General features: G+C 45.6%; 1 protein-coding gene across 9 annotated transcripts in view; it reads right to left on the bottom strand.

The window, feature by feature from the left end:
* Positions 1–22,705, bottom strand: part of LOC105357636 (uncharacterized) — a 545,012-nt gene that overhangs the window by 324,297 nt on the left and 198,010 nt on the right. The window lies entirely within an intron of this gene.

Genomic DNA, 22,705 nt, shown 5'->3' on the forward strand with positions numbered 1-22,705 from the left:
GAAGAGAAAAGAGGACAGAACCCCAGAGCACCATAGTTACCCCAGCTTCAACTTCTAGCAGCCTTTTAAAAGAAATAGTTATTATTAAGTTTAATTTAAACAAATTAACATTAAGTTAACTAATCTCTGAATACTGTGACCAATGGGGATTTGGTTTGGGGGGGCGTGATACAATATATAAGGAGAGCAGGTGTGTGTGTGGGATGTAACACTTGGCCGTTTCCGGTTTTGCGGTGTGTCGTGTCGTGGAGTTGCTGTCTCTGTGCCGCTGCTTTGGTTTGACAATATAAAAATAAAAGGGCTTGAACCTTTCTATTGTCTTCGCTCTTGTTTCTGCCGTCGTGGCACGCACCTGCGGAAGGAACCGGCTACATTTGGCGCTGTGAGCAGGATCGTTGCGTTACGGAGTGGAGGCGGCCGGAGTCTGACACGTAAACCAAAGCAGCGGCTGGATCAGGTGTTCGGTGGCTGACGTCATCACGGGATTCCGGGGATTCCCTTTGCCGCTGTCGTCATGGAGGAGCTGCGAGCGGAGCTGCAGGCCTTGAAAGACCGGATAGCTGTCGACAAAGCGACCATGGACGCCTTGCGGAACATGAATGACGCGTTGACTGAGAAGCTGCGGGAGCAGGAAGCTTCACCCGCTGGGTCTGGTTCGGCGGCGGCGTCCCAATTGGACGGAGCAGCAGGTGGTTCGTCATCAACTGGGCCGAAAGACTGTGTCATTTACCTCCCTAAGGAGAAGAAATGCCGCACTTTTTCCGGGGGTTCGTGTGCGGACTTTTATGAATGGCTGGATGAGATTAACTCGGTGTTAAGTTTCCGTCATTTTCAGCAGAGCGAGAAGGCAATGTATATATATGACCATCTTGGGGGCGAGGCCAAGCAGGAAATAAAATACCGGTCTTCTGCAGAAAGGGCCGACCCGGATTGTGTGCTGGCGATACTAAAAGAAATTTATGGACAACCTTCTTCGTTGACTCGCCTGCAGAAACTTTTCTTTGATAGAAAACAACGTGACGGGGAAACGATCCGTGAGTACTCACACGCGCTCATGGCAATCATTGATGAAATCAACCGCTGTGAAGTAAATTACACTTGGTGTAGTGATTTTGCCTTGCGGGATCAGTTTGCTGAGAATGTGCGGGATTCGGTTCTGAGACGGGAGTTAAAGCGCATCATCCGCCAGGATTCTGCCATCTCGTTTTTCAACCTACGAAAAGAAGCTTTGCTGTGGGAGGATGGGGACGCGACTGCGTCTTACAGCCGACGTAGAGCTGATGTGTGTCAGGTTGAGGGGGAAAAGGAGGTCCAGAATGTAAACGTGGTTACAGCTAAGCCGGTTGTGGATCCAAATGCAGAAATGATCAGCCTTATGAAGCAGCAACAGCAACAAATTACTGACTTGGCTAAGAAGGTGTCAGATTTGTCAGTAGAGATCGGACAGACAGCTGGTCGGGGGGGTCCAACCACGGTTCGACTCGGAAGGTAAACCCATCTGCTTTAGGTGTCAGAGGGCGGGGCATATTGCTCGTCAGTGTAGATGGGCAGCACCGGGAAATAAGACCGTTTTTGCATCACGTAACACTTCTGGTCGTGGAAACTCGGGCATTGTTGGCGAGCAACAGGGAAACTCTCTGCCCCTGTGGTGATGAGCCCAACTACAGGAGGGGATGTGATGGGCTCTGAAGCAAAGAAATCTCACACACTCGAGGTTGAATGTTTAATTGGAGTTTGTCCCACTGTCGATGTTTTCATTGGTGATGTACAGGTGAAATGTCTTTTGGACACGGGTTCAAATGTGTCAACAGTCACTGAGTCATTTTTCAATAAACATTTCCGTCCGTCTTTGAAAAATTGTGAATGGCTTTCACTCTCTGCCGCAAATGGTTTAAGTATACCTTATTTGGGCTATTTTGAAAGAGATGTTCATGCATTTGGTGTCACCATAAAAGGTAGAGGGATCCTTGTGGTCAAAGATCCAGAGACAAACCTTATGAGGCAACGTAAAAACACTGTCCCCTGCATTTTGGGGATGAACGTGATTAAGTGTTTTTATGAGAGTGAAGGCCATGGTTATGAAACGCGCAGTCATTCGGTCCCTGATGCATGGCAAAATGCCTTCAGAGTTTGCCAGTCTCACCAGGTTGGTTCAACGAACACTTATGTTTACTCCACTGTTCCTTTTACTTGTCCAGCTGGTGTACTGTGTTTTGTTCCAGCAACTTTACAATTTGGCCACTCCTCCTCAGATGCTTTTGCTCTTGTGGAGGCACTTAGCGCGGAAGAAGGGGGATTGCCAGGGGAACTGCTTGTTTCCAAGGCTTTAGTCCCTATAGACCATGGCCATGTGGCCATCCCAGTGCTTAATGTTGGATGTTCAGATGTGGAGCTTCGGCCGCAAAGCCGACTATGCTCATTACATTGTGTGGATGTTTTGCCACTCGGTACATCTGGCATCAGCTTTGAACGTGTTAGTCCAGGAGAAGAAAGAGTTGTGGTACAGGAGCATGTGGATGTGAGGACTGAACAGCTGACTGCGGGATCAGAGGTGGGCAATCTTGACCTAAAGGGACTTACCGTAGAACAGACCAGAAAGGTAAGGGAGCTTTTGAAAAAACATGAGGATGTTTTTGCAAAATCAGAATTAGACCTGGGATTCACTAACCTGATAGAGCATGAAATCCCTGTCCTGAATGATGCCCCCATAAAACAGCGTTACAGACGGATTCCCCCTAGTCAGTATGAAGAAGTCAAAGCACACATTACTCAGTTGTTGCAACAGGGCATCATCAGCGAGAGCAGTAGCCCGTATTCGTCTCCTCTCGTTATAGTGCACAAGAAAGACGGTTCACTTCGGCTTTGTGTTGACTACCGTCAACTAAATGCAAATACACGAAAGGATGCTTTTCCTCTTCCGCGGATTGATGAGTCTTTGGATGCTCTTCATGGGGCAAAATGGTTTTCTACCCTCGATTTAGCTAGTGGGTACCACCAAGTGGGAATGGCTGAAAAGGATCGCTGCAAAACAGCCTTTTGTACACCATTTGGTCTATTTGAATTTACACGCATGCCATTTGGGTTGTGTAACGCTCCGGGGACCTTTCAGCGATTAATGGAGCGATTATTCGGTGACCAGCGGTATCAGTCCCTTCTGTTATATTTGGATGATATAATCATCTTCTCCTCTTCTTTTGAGCAACATCTAGAGCGTCTGGATCTGGTGTTTTCCCGTCTAAAACAGTACAATCTTAAAGTCAGACTACAAAAGTGTTCCTTTTTGAAATCTGAAGTGGCATACCTTGGACATTTGGTTTCAGCTGCCGGGGTAGCTACAGATCCTGACAAAATTAAAGCTGTTGTAGAATGGAAGAGGCCAAGCTGCTTAAAAGACTTAAAGTCCTTTTTAGGCTTTGCAAGTTTTTACAGGAGGTTCGTAAAGAATTTTGCCAAGATGGCAGCACCTCTCCATGCCTTGGCCTCATTGCTATCTACAAGCAAGGGTGGTCGGCCCACCAATGGGTTTCAGCAATTATGGGATTCCGTGTGTGAGGAGGCTTTTCAATGTTTGAAAAAGAAACTCACCTCGGCACCCGTTCTTGCATATGCTGATTTCTGCAAACCTTTTGTTCTGGAAATAGATGCGAGTCACCAAGGACTAGGGGCTGTTTTATCACAAGATGTGGACGGACAACTCCGACCCGTGGCTTTTGCCAGTAGGGGTCTTAGATCTTCGGAACGGAATATGGAGAACTACAGTGCCATGAAACTAGAGTTGTTGGGCTTGAAATGGGCAGTTACTGAAAAATTCCGTGATTATTTGATTGGTAGCAAGTTCACAATCCTGACTGATAACAACCCTCTTTGTCATTTAAACAGTGCAAAACTCGGTGCCGTGGAGCAACGTTGGGTTTCTGAGCTGGCCCGGTTTGATTTTCAGATCTCCTACCGGCCTGGCAGGCAGAACAAAGGTGCCGATGCTCTTTCTCGGCAGTATGTGGGGCAACAGGAGGTACATACAGGTTCAGTCGGTGTGCCTAACACTAGCTCCACTACCAGTTTTCCCACTTTGGACGTTAAGGCCCTGGTTAGGTTGCAGTCTGGTGATGGTTTGATCTCTACCTTTAGGAGGTTTTGGGATCGGGGTGTGGGGCCAAGCCGGACAGAGAGGCGTCAATTATGTCCCAGGGCAGTAGAGCTGTTAAGACAATGGAAGCGGATTGTTGAGGTGGATGGGGTGCTGTATCGGCAGTTTTGGGGACAGCGTGAAGGGCAGATCAGGCAGATCATACTGCCAGCCATTTTGAAGGATGAGATACTCAATCAGATGCACACCGTAGCTGGGCATCAGGGAGTAGAGCGAACCTTTAAGCTGGTCCGTTGTCGGGCTTACTGGCCTGGGATGTACAGAGACGTGGAGGCTTTTTGCAAGACTTGTGAGCGGTGCATTGTTTCTAAGAACCCTCACCCACAGGTAGTTGCACCTCAAGGACATTTGCTGGCTTACCGGCCATTGGAGGTTGTGGCTATGGACTTCACAGTGTTGGAGCCCTCATGCGACCGGCGTGAGAATGTCCTTATCATGACTGATGTCTTCTCCAAGTTTACTGTCGCAGTACCAACCCGTGATCAGCGTGCAGTAACTGTTGTTAAGGCCCTAGTAAAGCACTGGATCCAGCCCTATGGTGTCCCCTCTAGGATACACTCTGACCAGGGTAGGTGTTTTGAAGCAGATGTGGTGCAGGGTTTATGTAAAGTATACGGGATCAGGAAAAGCCGAACGACCCCCTATCATGCTCAGGGAAACGGGCAGTGTGAGCGCTTTAACAGGACTCTACATGACCTGTTGAGAACACTGCATCCACATCAGAAGAGACGATGGGTTGAATACCTTCCTGAGCTGCTGTATGTGTATAACACCACCGAACACCATAGCACAGGTTACTCACCATATTTCCTGATGTTTGGGAGGGCCCCCATTAGGCCTTTCGATATTTGGCTGGGTCAGGATAGGGAAGACTTTGAGGGTGACGAGCATGCTTGGGTGGTGGAACATCAGGAGCGACTGCGTTGGGCTTATCAGCAGGCGGGCCAGAATCTGGACCAAGCGGCAGAAGCTCGTCGTGCTTATGCAGGCCATGTAGGGGGTGATGCATCCCTGCTGCCGGGCCAGCTGGTGTACGTGAGAAACAGGCGGTTTCCCGGGAGGCATAAAATTCAGGATGTGTGGTTTCCTGTCCCCCATAAAGTGTTGGAGCGTCTGGGTGGGGATTCGCCTGTGTACTCGGTTGCGCCTGTCGACTCCTCTGGGCCAATCCGCAATGTTCACCGTAATGAACTACGACTGTGTGGTCCCACTGTACAGAGTGGGGCTGTGATAGTGCCCCCTGTGGCAGAGGTGGATGGTGAGTTAGATGCCAATGGGGAGGCTGATGACTCCGTGATTGGTGTCCTTGTGCCTATCACTGGGTCCAGTCTTGAGGTTCGTGGGCCTAGTTCTTGTAGGGGTGGGGCTGAGGCTTCAGCTACTTCTCTTGACACTTCCACACCGTGTGTGCCAGTTCCCACAGTGCTTCCCTCAGCATGTGGGGTTGAAGGGGGAGCAGATGACACACAGTTGGCACCCATAGTGTCTGGGCCTGTTGGGCCTCGCCGGACGACTCGTTCCACTGCAGGGTTACACTCTAACCCTTTTCGTTTGCCCAGGTCGGTGTTACCATCTGATGGCAGATCAGTGGGGCACTGATCTTTTCTTGGGGGGGCATAAGTGTGACCAATGGGGATTTGGTTTGGGGGGGCGTGATACAATATATAAGGAGAGCAGGTGTGTGTGTGGGATGTAACACTTGGCCGTTTCCGGTTTTGCGGTGTGTCGTGTCGTGGAGTTGCTGTCTCTGTGCCGCTGCTTTGGTTTGACAATATAAAAATAAAAGGGCTTGAACCTTTCTATTGTCTTCGCTCTTGTTTCTGCCGTCGTGGCACGCACCTGCGGAAGGAACCGGCTACAATACTAACTAGTCTGACAATAAGCCTGTCCACAGAGGAATGTTTTCAGTCTAGCTTTGAATGTAGAAACTGAGTCGGCCTCTCTTACATGAGCTGGGAGTTTATTCCATAAAACAGGGGCTTGGTGGCTAAACGCTCTACCTCCAACCGTACTTTTACTAATTCTAGGAACCACAAGCAGTCCTGCATTTAGTGAGCGAAGTGTTCTGATTGGATGGTAAGGGACTATGAGGTCCTTAATATAGGACGGGGCCATTCCATGTAAGGCCTTATAGGTTAACAGGAGGATCTTGAACTTGATTCTGGAATCAACTTGGAGCCAATGGAGCGAAACTAACACAGGAGTGATGTGATCTCTTCTGCTAGTTCCAGCTAACAATCTAGCTGCTGCGTTCTGAACAAGCTGGAGACTTCTTAAGGAACTCTTAGGACACGCTGCTAACAAGGAGTTACAGTAATCCAGCCTCGACGTAACAAATGCATGGATGAGTTTTTCAGCAACACTCTTAGAAAGTAGATTTCTGATCTTAGCAATATTCCGCAGGTGAAAAAAGGCAGTTCTACACGCCTGAGATATGTGAGCCTTAAATGATAAATCCTGGTCAAATAAAACCCCAAGGTTTCTAACTGTGGAATTGGGGGCTATACTTATGCCATCCAGGGAGACTATCTGAGCAGACAGAGTATCTCTGAGGTTTTTAGGACCTAGTATAATGACCTCAGTTTTTTCTGGGTTCAAGAGGAGGTCATTAATTGTCATCCAGGTCTTGATGTCACTGATGCAGGCGTTCAGTTTCTCTATCTGGTCATTCTGGTCAGGCTTCATGGATAAATACAACTGCGTATCGTCGGCATAACAATGAAAATTAATGCTGTGTTTCCTGATTATGTTTCCTAGGGGTAGCATATAAAGTGAAAACAGGATCGGTCCTAAGACTGAGCCCTGTGGGACTCCATAGTTAACTCGACTGTACTGAGAGGAATGCCCATTTACATTAACGAACTGATACCTATGGGACAGATAGGATTTAAACCACTGGAGAGCAGATCCTCTGATCCCTATGTCCTGCTCTAGTCTATGGACTAAAATACTGTGGTCGATAGTGTCAAAGGCTGCACTGAGGTCCAACAGGACCAGAATAGAAAGTAGTCCCTTTTCTGAGGCCAATAACAAGTCATTAGAGACTCTAACTAGTGCAGTTTCCGTACTGTGGTGAGGTCTAAACCCCGACTGAAAGTCTTCAAAGTGGCTGTTGTCCTGTAGGTGGCGCTAAAGCTGCTGAACTACAACTCTTTCTAGGATTTTAGAAATAAAGGGCAGGTTTGATATCGGTCTATAGTTGGCCAAGATGCTAGGATCCAAACTGGGCTTTTTCATTAGAGGTTTAACAACTGCATATTTAAAAGACTGTGGCACGTAACCCGTTTCCAGAGAGGCATTTATCATTGTTAATATGGGATCATTAATTAGGGGAAAAGTTTCTTTAAAAAGTCTAGTGGGAATTGGGTCTAACAGACAAGTTAAGGATTTGGAGGACGTAATAATTGATGTTATTTCAGCTTGATCCACAGCAGTGAAGCAGTCTAATGTTACAGAGGTTTCTATGGATGCCTCCATTTCTACCACTTCAGCCTGTTCTGGGCTGATAGTAGGAATAACTTGATTTAACTTATGTCTAATATTTGAGATTTTACTATCGAAAAAGTAAGAAAATCATCAGAGCTGAGAGAAACAGGAACATGTGGTTCTACTGAGCTCTGACTGTGAGTTAGTTTAGCAATAGTGCTAAAAAGAAATCTTGGATTGTTTCCATTCTCTGATATTAAGGTTGAATAGTACTGGCTTCTAGCTCTACGCAGAGCTTTTTTTATTTTAATAGGCTATGTTTCCAGATATCCAGAGACTGCTCTGAACCGGAGCGGCGCCATTCTCTTTCCAACTTACGGATTTCTTGTTTAAGAGAACGAGTTTCAGCGTTAAACCACGGTGCTACTGGGTTTTGTCTGACGAACTTAGGTTTCAGGGGGGGCAACAACATCGAGTGTACTCCTGAGGGCTTGTAAGGCATCATTAACAAAGTGGTCATTTATACTAGGACTGATGCTATGGGAGCTGGACTCAGAGTATTTTCTCAGAATATCACTAAGTACTGGCTGAACTGTGTGTTTAAACTCAGACACAGAACGGTCAGTTAAGGTTCTTCTAAGCTGTTTCTTATTCACTGGGGCAGAAGGATGTTCTAATGTAAACTGGAAGGTAATCATAAAGTGATCAGAAATGATGGGGTTAAGAGGAAGGACACTCAGCTGGCTGATCTCTATCCCATGGGTTAGAACAAGGTCCAGGGTGTGCTTATGACAGTGAGTGGGTTCATTCACACTTTGGGTGAAACCAACATCATCTAATAAAGCTGCAAAAGCCTTTCCTAGGCAGTCACTGGGGTCATCAACATGAATATTAAAATCCCCTAATATTATAGTTTGATCAGAATCTAAGACAATAGTCGATAGGAAGTCGGAAAACTCAGTTAAAAATTCTGAATATGGGCCGGGGGGGGGATAAATAATTATGAATAAAACAGGTTTTCGAGTCTTTCTGTTTGGGTGACAATATGATGTTTTCAAATGAATTATAAGCATTTTTAACTTTAGGGCTGAGAAGTAAGCTAGACTGTGATATTACTGCCAAACCACCTCCTTTCCCTGAAATCCTGAATTTCTGATAGTTAGCATAAGTGTGTGTGTGTGTGGGGGGGGGGGGGGGGGGGGTTGCTTCATTCAATCTAACATAGTCATCCTGTTGGAGCCAAGTTTCTGTTAAGGCTAAAAGACTGAGGTTGTTATCAATGATTAACTCGTTAACTAAGAGGGACTTGGAGGAAATGGATCGAATGTTTAATAAACCGCATTTAATGACATCATAATTCTGCTTGTGAGTACTGCTGTCTGTCACTTTAAGGTTTCTATGACGCGCTCCTTTCATTTGTCTTTCAGCACATAAGCTAAAGCTCGAACCTGCTTGACTTTCCCTGCATGGGTTTTGCACCGGCACTAACCCTAAGGGAGGCTCAGAGGAGCGTTTTCCACTGCTGCTCTGCGCCCGGGTCTCGTCTCTGGGTTGTCAGGTTAACAGACTAAGGCTAGCAGAAATGTTTCTAGAAAGAAGAGCGGCACCGTCCCGAGTGGGATGGACGCCGTCTCTCCGCATGAGACCGGGATTCCCCCAAAACGCGCTCCAGTTATCCACAAAACCAACGCCGTTTTCTGGGCACCATCTAGAAAGCCAGCAGTTAAATGATGAAAAGCGGCTGTACATTTCATCACTGACTAAGTTTGGCAGGGGACCAGAGAAAATTACAGTGTCGGACATCGTCTTAGCCAGTTTACACACCGAAGTTACGTTTAACTTAACCACCTCTGACTGTCTCCGTCGGGCATCATTACCGCCTGCGTGAATCACGACTCGATGGAACCTGGACTTACTCTGAGCTAACATCCTAAGGTTCCCCTCGATGTCACCAACTCTGGCCCCCGGATAACACCTGACAGTAGCCGCTGGGAGCTCCACGTTTCTAATTTCAGAAGAGCCTATAACCAGAGTTGAGTGTTCAGCGGGTGTGTCGCTGAGGGAGGAGAACCTATTACTAACGTGGAGTCTCGGGTGCTCTAAGTTTTTGCGTTTAGCACTATGTTTCCTCCCAACCGGTACAAACCCCTGACTGTCTCCCGGCTGTTGGGAGGGCGCTGGGGTGCTAACTAAGTTAGCCCTGGTAGCGCGGCCCGCCTCCTAGAGAGGAGGAGAGGCGGCTAGACTGGTGGCCATGCTAGGTTCTAAGCTAGGCTAGCGGTGTTTAGGTAAAGAGAAGTGGTTTATTTAGCAAAATGAGAAAGTAGACAGCAAGCGGTTTAACAGTAGTGTATTCACTACTAAAAGGTACTAGATGTGAATATTAACCCAGATAACCCTTAGAGTAAGCAATAGTAGTCAGGCTAATGCCAAACAAGAGAACAGCAGTCAGACACGACTAGCACCGGAAAAGGCTCACCCGGAAATGACGTCACAGGAAGAGTCTCTACTTCCTAAAAGTAGGAGGTCGATCAAAGATGTTTGAGTTTCTTGGATATCAGTATTCAGCTGCTCCAAATGAGAAAGCCTGTTAGTGGATGATTTAGTGATTTGACATTCCAGCTAACAAATTCAACTGGGCAAAAACCAAATTGATTATTTGATAACTGACTAGCAATATGATGGGAAAAGCAGTATTATCGAGGCACTAAAGCAGGGGTCGGGAACCTTTTTGGCCAAGAGAGCCATAAATGCCACATATTTTGAAATGTAATTTCGAAAGAGCCATACAATTATGTAGTGTCCCTTTCCCACACTGAGGCACGGAGACTTAACCTCTTTTAAAGTTCTTTATTCCGATTACTGCAGACCGCAACAAACGCCGTTCAATTAATTCAGCAACCCCTGAATCTCTCCCGCCGACACGAGAGCGCTTCTCCCAACTTTATATTCCCCTGCTCCCGCTGCAGCCCTCCCATTTCCCTTATTCGGCCCATAGCTGAACCCCATTGGTCCAAACTACCTAACAACAGGCTGAGCGACAGAACTGAGGGCCAATCAGATCTCTGCTTGATCGATGCGTTCAATGAACTCCAGAACTTTTAACGCGGCCCAACAGCCATCCAACTCAGTCCGCGACAATTTGTTTAAAACTAAATATACAAATGAATGTGTGCATTTGATTTAATTTCAACATTTTTAAAGTACAATAAGTCTGTGGATTCTTTTTTAATAACATTGTTATTCTGTTGCTAATAAATGATGAGTATTTCTCGTGGTAGTTTTGCTGATGGTCTAGTCCGGTTGATACGTGGTGAGTTTCTGCTTCACGCAGGCGTTGAGACTTTAACGTGATCTTAGGTCTGAATGTTCTGTAGATGTGACAAAGACTGCTCACATGCAGACGGGGAGCCAAACACACACTCACACGCCACAGTGAGTGACAGGCAGTGGGTTTTACGTTTTTACAATCCCTGCGCGATTCACCTGCTGCCTGTCCCCACAACACCTCAGCCCCACCCTCTGCTTTCTCCCTCACACATCCCGTCCCCGCATCTGCGCGCTCTTTCTCAGAGACGGGAGCGCGTAGTTTTAGGCACGCAATTCACAGGTTTCCAGCTGGTACAAACTCTGTGAAATAATAGTAACTGATAGCGCTGGCGCAGATTTCTCTCTCTAAGCACTGCTACTACTACGCGCCTCTGACATCGCATCGCGCCCGAGAAGGACTGGTCTAATGAAAAAAAAAACTATAATTAAAGATTTGTCTGCGAGCCACATGTGACCATCAAAAGAGCCATATATGGCTCGCGAGCCATAGGTTCCCGACCCCTGCACTAAAGTAAATACAACCTGCAACCATGAGAACATGAGATGAAAACAGGTAACCCAACCATCACCAACAGGAACATGGTGATCATAAAATACCCTCTTACACAAAGTCCCAACATTATGTGATAGTTAAAAAAAGATTTCAGAACCTAGAGGCCTTTTAACATTAAACATTCAGATTAGATGCCAGATCTCCTGGTCTCCTTATGATCACACGGTTCACTCTGTAAGTATGCATGTATCCCCACCCCCACGTGCACGTGCACACTGCCACACTGCTCCCTGTCTGCTTCATCCCTCCTCCTTACCTACAGTGTATTGATGGACAGATCGCGCTTTTCAGTCGCCGCTGCTTTATTTTACTGGTGTTTTTTTAACCAGCCCCGTTAGTACCATAATGCTGCCGCGACACAAGTGGAAGGAGAGCTGTTCCTTTTCACCCCTCCATGCACTGCTGCTACTTGCTCATTCTTAAACACGTACAACAGTGTGCCGAGCTGGGCGTTGGCCCCGCTTTTAGCCCCTAAGACTCATGGGAAATGGGGGATCGCAGATGTAAATTTCCTCATCATAACTGAGGGATTTAATGTTGATTATATGGTTACTGTTAGTAATTTTATGTATGATACCTAGATTCTCAATAAGTAAAAAAATAAATAAATAAATAAAATAAAAAAACCCATAACTGAGGAACTTGTGAACAGAATAGAGCTCCATGCTGTTTCAGATATGGGTATACTTGGATTCATGAGCTTGAGTCAAGGCAGTACCCGCACACTGTGTGGTAATGAGCCACACTCACTCTGGGAGTCAGGACTGCTTTGGCGTGGCAGCGGTTTGTATTCTGATGCGGCTTGTGTATGTACAAAACTAATTAAGCACGTGAAAATAGGTGGGTGCGGCTTGTAATCGGGTGCGCTTTATAACCCGGAATTTACGGTACATATCACTCTGGACACAGTTAAATATTCTTATATAGTGTTGTCGCCATAGCTCTAAAATCTTTTCAGTGCCAGAGACCCCGTCTACCACAGATGGAATGGAATTTATGCCAGAAATATTAACTTTCCCTTTTTTCCAGAAGTTTCAACTGTTGTTACAAAATAGATTCCTAGCCATGTAGTCATCTCTCATTGCCTGGTAGTTTTTACTTATATCTTGCATTGGTAACCCTTTTTTTGCTCAAAAACTGGCCCATGCCTCAGTTTCCCAGTGAGAACCCATTCCCTTGATGCTTCTCGTGTTCCTATTTTATTCTATTCTGTTCTGTTCTGTTCTGTTCTATTCTGTTCTAGTAATCTGAGTAAATAGGTAGACTTTGTTTGGAATGAGCCATACTCTTTCCTTTTTTGTGATTTTTTTTTTTAACTTGTTCTGTCCAACAGCTGAGCAAACAGATCAGAGCTGAAGACCTTTTGTGTTGAATACGTTTTACTATCACAAAAAGAGGTTGTTATTGTTGTTATAGGTTGTTAGAGGTTATAGAACTTTGAGAAACCAGAGTGTAGATTTGTATAAACCCCTTTTTGTTTTCTAATTATTTTTTATTTATTTGTTACATTTAGTGTGTGTGTGGGGAGGGAGAGGGGAAAAGTGTGAAGGGGGAGGGGGGTAGAAGAAAAATGGGAGAGAGATGGGGATGGTGGGGGTTACAAGTGCCAAGTTGCTCATTTAAATAAGTTATTATTTTAAGCTGTAACAATTATACCAGATCTGCCGGAAAGACAAATATTACATCAAAGGTGAAAATCTGACACTAAAATGAGCGAAAAATATCTGTCCATCAATACACTGTAGGTAAGGAGGAGGGATGAAGCAGACAGGGAGCAGTGTGGCAGTGTGCACGTGCACGTGGGGGTGGGGATACATGCATACTTACAGAGTGAACCGTGTGATCATAAGGAGACCAGGAGATCTGGCATCTAATCTGAATGTTTAATGTTAAAAGGCCTCTAGGTTCTGAAATCTTTTTTTAACCATCACATAATGTTGGGACTTTGTGTAAGAGGGTATTTTATGATCACCATGTTCCTGTTGGTGATGGTTGGGTTACCTGTTTTCATCTCATGTTCTCATGGTTGTAGGTTGTATTTACTTTAGTGCCTCGATAATACTGCTTTTCCCATCATATTGCTAGTCAGTTATCAAATAATCAATTTGGTTTTTGCCCAGTTGAATTTGTTAGCTGGAATGTCAAATCACTAAATCATCCACTAACAGGCTTTCTCATTTGGAGCAGCTGAATACTGATATCCAAGAAACTCAAACATCTTTGATCGACCTCCTACTTTTAGGAAGTAGAGACTCTTCCTGTGACGTCATTTCCGGGTGAGCCTTTTCCGGTGCTAGTCGTGTCTGACTGCTGTTCTCTTGTTTGGCATTAGCCTGACTACTATTGCTTACTCTAAGGGTTATCTGGGTTAATATTCACATCTAGTACCTTTTAGTAGTGAATACACTACTGTTAAACCGCTTGCTGTCCACTTTCTCATTTTGCTAAATAAACCACTTCTCTTTACCTAAACACCGCTAGCCTAGCTTAGAACCTAGCATGGCCACCAGTCTAGCCGCCTCTCCTCCTCTCTAGGAGGCGGGCCGCGCTACCAGGGCTAACTTAGTTAGCACCCCAGCGCCCTCCCAACAGCCGGGAGACAGTCAGGGGTTTGTACCGGTTGGGAGGAAACATAGTGCTAAACGCAAAAACTTAGAGCACCCGAGACTCCACGTTAGTAATAGGTTCTCCTCCCTCAGCGACAAACCCGCTGAACACTCAACTCTGGTTATAGGCTCTTCTGAAGTTAGAAACGTGGAGCTCCCAGCGGCTACTGTCAGGTGTTATCCGGGGGCCAGAGTTGGTGACATCGAGGGGAACCTTAGGATGTTAGCTCAGAGTAAGTCCAGGTTCCATCGAGTCGTGATTCACGCAGGCGGTAATGATGCCCGACGGAGACAGTCAGAGGTGGTTAAGTTAAACGTAACTTCGGTGTGTAAACTGGCTAAGACGATGTCCGACACTGTAATTTTCTCTGGTCCCCTGCCAAACTTAGTCAGTGATGAAATGTACAGCCGCTTTTCATCATTTAACTGCTGGCTTTCTAGATGGTGCCCAGAAAACGGCATTGGTTTTGTGGATAACTGGAGCGCGTTTTGGGGGAATCCCGGTCTCATGCGGAGAGACGGCGTCCATCCCACTCGGGACGGTGCCGCTCTTCTTTCTAGAAACATTTCTGCTAGCCTTAGTCTGTTAACCTGACAATCCAGAGACGAGACCCGGGCGCAGAGCAGCAGTGTAAAACGCTCCTCTGAGCCATCCCTTAGGGTTAGTGCCGGTGCAAAACCCATGCAGGGAAAGTCAAGCAGGTTCGAGGGTTAGGGTTAGGGTTAGGGTTAGGGTAAGGGTCAGCATTATGGTACTAACGGGGCTGGTTAAAAAAACACCAGTAAAATAAAGCAGCGGCGACTGAAAGGCGCGCCTCTCCGCGATACGCGCGCCTCAGCGCGGCGCGTTCGTCAGAAGTTTCCTTTCACAACAAACACTGTTGCTCCACGGACGCCTCTGCGCTCCGCGCTCGCCAAGCGGGCTCCTTGTCTCCCCTTCCTATCCGAAAAGCTCACACGGCGGCTGTGAGCTTTTCAATGCAAAATTACACGTAACGTAAACGTAAAAACGACCACATGGATTTGTGTTTCCAGTCGTGTCCCGACAAAATAAAGGTTGATGTTATTCACACATATTTACGTGCAGCCAGCCGAGTCACTATGACTCAGAGGTAAATACACTTCTGAGCATGCGCTGTTCTCTCCGTCACGCAGCTGACCGGCATTTCCATTTACTGATGGGGGATTTTTTCACGCTGCTTTTAACGATTGCTTTTAACTTGAAAGCTTCATCATATTGTAGCGGCGATCACGTGCACGTTGGGTCTAATGGCACCAAAGGATTCTGGGATGTGGCCGGGCATGCGTGTTTCATTTTGTCGAACCATGACTGAAGTGTCTAAGACCTAAAGTCAAGTCCATGCTGTTTGGCTGCTTAGAGGTGTGTTACAAAACAAATCAGTTGTGTTTGGTGATAGATGGGGAATTCAAACCATTCACCGAGCCCGAATGTAAGTACATGGCGGCCGCCAATTAAATTCATAAATTAGCCGCGTCACTGAATAAGCCGCAGGGCTGTGAGCGCAGGAAAAAAGTAGCGGCTTATAATCCGGAAATTACGGTATGTAGTCAATGACACTAATATCACTGGTGTAATCATAACACATAATGTTCACCAAGCCATCTCCAGACTGGCTAATAAGAAAGCTACTGGACTTGATGGGGTATCTTCTGAGCATATCAAGTTTGCCAGTCCAAGGGTAACTCCACTACTTGCAATGTGTTTTACAGCTTTTCTTGTTCATGGATTTTTACCAGACTCTATGATAGCTGTTATGTTAGTATCAGTGTTAAAAAACAAAGCTGGAAAGATTGGTAGCACTGAAACTTACAGACCAATTGCTCTGGCTATAATAAATAATCCTGCTGGACATGATTACAGACGTTGTGAACACGACTCACAATCGATTTGGGTTTAAAGAAAAGCTTGGTACTGACGTGTATACATGCTCTTAAAGAAATGATGTACAAATATAGGAGTCTAAATTCCTCTGTTTTTCTGTGTTTTTTTAGATGCCTCTAAAGCGTTTGACAGAGTAAATCATAAGAAATGATTCATGAAACGGACGAAGAGACCTGTACCCAAATGTGTTGTGTGTATTCTGGGATTGGTATGCTCAACAAACAGTGCAGGTTAAATGGGGAAACCAGGTGTCAGAACCTTTTAAATCCACCAACAGGGTGAGACAAGGGGGCATTCTCTCTCCTATTCTGTTAAATTTATATTTGGATGAATTGTCTCTTACACTTAACGGCTGTCACACTGGTTGTGTGGCTGGAGATCTCATTATCAACCATTTGATGTATGCTGGATCTAGTTGTGTTGAGTCCAAGTACTGCTGGTATTCAAAAATTGCTTAACATCTGTTCAGTTTATGGGCTTGATAATGACATCATATTTAATGCACAATAAGTCTGATTATGATTTCTCTGACAAAAGAAGACAAAAACCAAAAATACCTTGATTTTTCCTGTCAAATGCTGTGCTTGTGTGTACTAATAAGATGAAGTATCTTGGGCATATCATTTCAGAAGACTTGTCAGATGACGCAGACATCTTCAAGCAGTGTCGTGTGGTATATGGCCAAGCCAAAACTCTTTCTGGAAAGTTTGGTATGTGTACAGAAGGAGTCAAGGTGACATTATTTTGCACTCCTCTGTATACAGCTGATCTTTGGGCGAACTATAAAAGTACCAGTATGCGAAAGCTGCAGGTGGCGTACAATGATGCTCTAAGAGTGCTTTTAAATAAGCCAATGAGGACGAGTGCCAGTGAGCTGTTCGTTTCTCTCAGAATTAGCACTCTCTAGGTTTATCTGCAGACTAAATACTTCAGAGAATACTCTCATCTTGGCTATGAGTAACATTAGATTTACTGCCGTACACTTCCAGTCAAATTTATGGAAACACTGGGGGACTGTCTTTTTATTTGTCATTGCAACTAATGTTTTTATGGTGTGGTATGTATATGTAATTTTTCATATACTGTACCTTTTGTACACTGTACCTTTTGTATTCCTGACACTGTATTTTTTAATGTAGTGGGTCTGTGTACTCCTTTTTATTGATTGGACTATAATCCTGGAATAAATTCCATCCATCCATCCATCCATCCATCCATCCATTCATCCATCCATGCATCCATCCATCCATCCATCCATCCATCATCATGCCTAAGGAATTTCAAAAAAGGCCATCTTCTTACCACTCATAAAACATACACGCACATTAAAAACAATAGAAATAGTAAAAATAGCAACAGATTAAAAAGATAAAATAGATTAATACATTTAAAATCAGTAAAAACAAACAAATAAAATTACAAGAAATTACTTTTAAGATGCTCTGTCAGAGAGTTGTGTTGCCTGATGGCACAAAGAACAAACTAGTGCTTCAGTGTTTCTGTGGCGTAGCGCTGGAACAGCAGTCTGTTGCTGAATGTGCTCCTCCTCCTGGTGAAGGCCTCATGTGTGTGTGTGTGTGTGTGGGGGGGTTCCTCATGATGACCCTGAACCTAGTCAGAGTTTTCTGCTCTGCCACCTCCTCCACAAGATCCAGCTTCAGTCCCACCACAGAGCTCGCCCTCTTGATGATCCTGATGCGCCTGCACCAGCACACAGCATTATAGAGGAGAGCACTCTCCACCACTGACTGATAAAACACGTGCAGCAGTTTAGTGCAGATGTTAAAGGAGCGCAGCCTCCGGAGCAAGCACACCCTGGACTGGCTTTTCTTGTAAAGCTGGTCCGTGTTGGTAGTCCAGTCCAGCTTGTGGTCCAACACAACCCCCAGGTACTTGTAGGTCTGTATCATCTCCACACCTTCTCCCTCTATCCGCACGGGCTGAGGTTTTCAGGCTTTCCTTCTGAAATCCAGAACCATCTCTTTGGTCTTCTGGATGTTCAGCTGTAGCTGATTCTCCCTGCACCAGGCCACAAAGTCCTCCACCAGCCGCCTGTACTCCCTCTCCTCTTCTCCTTTGATGAAGGCCACAATAGCTGTATTGTCTGAGAAATTCTGCATGTGGCAGGTCGAGGTGTTATAGTGGAAGTCGGACGTATACAGCGTGAAAAGAAGAGACAGCACAGTCCCCTGTGGTTCCCCTACATTGCAGCTGAGGGTACTGGAGACAGACCCCCCCATGCGGACATATTGCTGCCTGTTGGTCAGATAATCCATGATCCACGACACCAAGAATGGTTGCACAGTCATCTTGGTGAGCTTCTCCTGCAGCAGGTGAGGATGGATGATGTTAAAGGCACAGAAGAAATAAGAAAAGCATTCTCACAGCGCCACCTCCTTCATCCAGGTGGGAATAGTGTAGCAAGTAGAGGATTGCATCCTCCCCCCTACTCTCTCCCTGTATGTGAACTGCAGTGGATCTTGGACATGCTGCACCTTTGGCTTCAACTGCTGAAGCACTAACCTCTCAAAGTTCTTTATCACATGTGAGGTCAGTGCTACAGGCTGATAGTCCTTGTTTTCTTTAGGATGCTTGACTTTGGAGAGAGGAACAAAACATCAGGTATTCCAGAGGGATGGAACATGTCCCACATTTAGGCCTAGGTTGAAAGGGTGCTGAAGAGGAGACCCAAGCTTTCCTGATGTTCAGTCTCTGCAGTTCCCTCCTCACCTGATGTTCTGTGATGTAGTGGGGAGCACATTCTGCAGGTGGAGGGTGTGGCTCACATGTAGAGGACATGGGAAGAAAGAGGTCATGGCTGATTAATGATGAAGGAGCAGCCTGAGTAGCCGGGCCCTCCTCTGGCTGAGAGGTGAGGACAAGCAGTGGGAAGGGCACTTTGATGGGTGTAGCGCGGACCGGGCTGGTATTGGAAGTGGGGGGAATGGAATGAAGTGTCAAACCTATTAAAAGTGAGCGACCTTGGGAGCATTTCGGGCAGGCAACTCAGGCAGGCTTTTCCTTAGGCCACTCCCCTAGGGTGGGTCAGTTAATCAACTCACCTGTGCAGCATCCTATTTAAGTCCAGGTGTGTAAGTTGTTCATCCTTTACTGCAGCACTTCATTTTCTTCAACACCTGGTCTGGTTTCCGCTGTGTGGGCTTTCATTCGGCGCTGGCTTTGTTGTGGTGGCTCTTTATTTGGTTTCTTTTCTGTTGAAGTTTTGCACATTTACTAGTTTAACCTGCATTTGGATTGGTGAGTTTATGGACTTGTCTTTTCTGTGAGTGTTACAAAGTCGCATTTTCTTACTGGTGTGTGTCAACTTGTGTCCACTCAATTTTACCAGTTTTTCTGCTCCCCTGCTTCCTCACCAGGGCATGTTTGGACGAATGTTTGTTAAGATGCTTGGCAGCCATTTTGAATGTTCAGCTGAAACCATTTTGAAAGGGGTGTTCAACTGTTAACCCCGCATCCTTTCGGTAATGGTTTGATCCACTTGGGGCAAGGCTATATAAGCAAGGGTGTTTGCTCAGTAGGGGGAGTTGTTATTGAGAACACATTGGACTGTGACAATACACAAGTAGATAAATAAATAAATTAAACAAAACTGTTGGCTCCAAACAATCAAGACCCAGACTGGTCACTGTAGCACGGCCGCTTCTGCTCTTCCTTCACAGTGTGATTAAAACATAAATAATAAGTAAATAAATAAATAAGAAAGTTGAGTCAGCCCTAAGGAGGCCTCTCACACGTTTTTTAGGTTTGACGCGATTGTGTGAGAACTGCCGGCACCTCGGTTCCTCCATTTGTGGGGGGGGTCATCAGCATCTTCTTCCTCGTGACCCGTCCAGTTTTTGTTTTGCTCTTTGGCTGACCTTGCCATCTCTATGATTTATTCCACCGGACGCAGTGCATGGCTGGGGAAGGCTGATTTGCTGATGCTCCCTTTATTCTGCCTCTCCATTCCTCCCGGTGGCGTCTACTGGCTTAGGTGGGTTATGTGTCAGTTTCCTTCGGCTGTTGTGTATGTCATGTTTTTGACTTAAATTCTCAGAGGCCCTGTGCTGGACTTAGTGTAATTCTATTGGCCCCCCTTTGTTTTGCATTTTTTTTAAAAGTGTTTCTCTGTTCTATTTTTGTCGTCACCAGTCTTTTGCGACTTCGTGGTTGCAACTCCTTTTTTGGATCTCGGTTTCTGCTTTGTTTAAAGAATGCGTATGGTTCTCTGCCCGTCTGGATTTATTTCTGCATGAATCTTTGGGCGGCCGTGGGTGCAGCGGTAGGGCGGTCGATCCACTATCCTAAGATTGCAGGTTCGATTCCCGCCTTGCACGCCCATGAGTCGTAGTGTCCTTGGGCAAGACACTGAACCCCACCTTGCCTCTGGTGGTAGGCGGGGGCCTGTGTTTGGCAGCGGAGCGGCCACCAGTGTGTGAATGTGTGTGTGACTGGGTGAATGGGTCTGTGACTGTAAAACGCTTTGTCCTTGTAGGAAGAAAGGCGCTATATAAGTATACGCCATTTACCATTCTAGTTTGTGATGCATGCCTCTCTGCCTCTCTGTGATCTCTCGCGTTTGTGCGGCACGTAATTTATCCCATCTTTGGAGGTCAGATATGAATCGGTCGCTACTGGGCCACCCGTATTTTGCTGTGTGCTTCCTTTCCCACTGTCATCCGTTCATCTTATTTTCTCGTTCTGGGTAGTTCCTTCCTGGGCCCCCGTGTTCCTGTTGTTTTGGATTTTTCTGTTTTGCTTTTCTGGTCTCTAATTCTCTGCGCTTAGCGTGGTTTTGTTATAACGATGTTTGTTTCAGGGCTTCGGTCTCCCTCCACTTGTTTGTGGCTCCACCCTCTTTTGGGGGAGAGAAAAAATGTATGAAGGCTTCTTTTATGAATGTCCGACCGCCTGAAAATGTTTCGTTTCTAATCCAAACATTCAGCTCTAATGGTCCATCAACGGCTCATGTGGTCCTGAGAGAATTCAGCCGTAGAGATTATTACAAAGCTTATTTCAAGCGTGCGATAATAAATAGTAATGTGCCATCATTGAACATAGTTTAGTGTTTAAATAACTTATATTACAAGCTAAATTCCTGGCTGTGGAATTTTTCACTGATGCTCTCTAGCTTCAGTTTCAAGAGTAAAAACTTTTTGTTGCAAACCAATCCTCAGTCTGCCCTGCTTTTAGGCATATGACACTCTACTAAGAGTATCTCCTTTTGAGACTTATTGTTAACCGCCTCTAAATGCATGAGGTTCAGCCATTTTTAAATACTATCAGACTCTATGATCTCTCTTCAATCTCAAAATTTCTTCATTATGGTTTCCAGGCACCTCTTTGCCATTAACTTTATGTTATACGTGCTTTTGTTGTCTACCTATTATGAACCAATGATGTCAAGTATGTAACCTCAAATCTAGCCGAGCCGCTGTCCATGCTACGTGGGATGGCGACCTTCCTCATCTACATAATATCCTTGGACCTTGGTTATCCTTCTATTCGCCTGCTCCTCTGTGGCCTTCCTAAGGTGCGTCCCTCCGGAAATGAATAAAGGTTACTTCTCTCTTACTATTGGTGCATATATAAAAATATATATTTTGCTGATATATTACGTGCAGGTTCCATATAGACTGTCTTTCTTGTTGGAATCTGTGCTAATGGCTTTCTATGGTACTATGAATACACAGATAGAACCTTCTCTTTAAACTCACTACTTGATGTCTCTTTCTCAGAGTTGTTCTTAAAGGACTTTATTCCCTTTCATCTTAAGCTTTCTAAACTAATCAGGTCTATATTATTTATGTATTCATTGCCAAGACTAATACTGCTTTGTCTATCTATGCATCGCTTCCTGAGCCTGTGACCCATACTCCCCGGTCAGCAATTCAGTTTCTGGAGGATGACGTCAAGCCCTCGACGAAGTCGGATGGTTTCCTAGTTCCAAAGTCTCTGCTTATCCTGCAGCCCCCCTGCAGATTGTTGCCCCTTCACCTTGATCTGGATATGCAACGACGACTGCATTCCACGCACCTACTCTGCACTGAAGTGATGGGGTGGTAAACCTCTTCAGAGTTTCAATGAGTTATCTTACTTGAATCAACTGATATGTTAGTATCAGAATGGCATACAAAATCTCATAAGATTTTATTGAAAACTATTTGCCGGGTGGAAGCCTCAAAAAATTAGGACGTTCTAAGCTGTGTTACGATATGCTTGTAGCCCGAAATTCAAGGTTACTTAGGCTCATATCTTATGAGCCGGATGGAAGCATCAAAAATTATAGCGTTAAGTTCGTTCATAGTTCCCAGATGGAAGCTTTTAAATTATGGACATCACTTAAGCTTTATTATATTATTCCAGTGGAAGCTTCAGACTTGTATGTTAAGTTGTGCCGTCTAATTGCCGCTATACTCGAAATGGAGCGGCCCAACGGTCTTTGGTGCCGGGTCACATATAGCAGATCCACCAGATAGTGTGTTCCCTTCTTGGCGCTGTACTCGAACGGGAGCGGCACAATGGTCAATGGTACCGGGTCACACATAGCAGACTCAATAAATAGTATGTTCCCTTCGTGGCGCTATACTCGAACGGGAACGGCCCAACGGTCAATGGTGCCGGGTCACACATAGCAGATCAACTAGATAGCGTGTTCCTTTCTTGGCGCCGCACTAGAACGGGAGTGGCCCAACGGTCAAAGGTACCGGGTCACACATAGCAGACTCAATAAATAGTAT

Source organism: Oryzias latipes, chromosome 3, assembly GCF_053564925.1.
Source record: "Oryzias latipes strain Hd-rR chromosome 3, Olatipes_Hd-rR_3.1".
Taxonomy (NCBI): Eukaryota; Metazoa; Chordata; class Actinopteri; order Beloniformes; family Adrianichthyidae; genus Oryzias; species Oryzias latipes.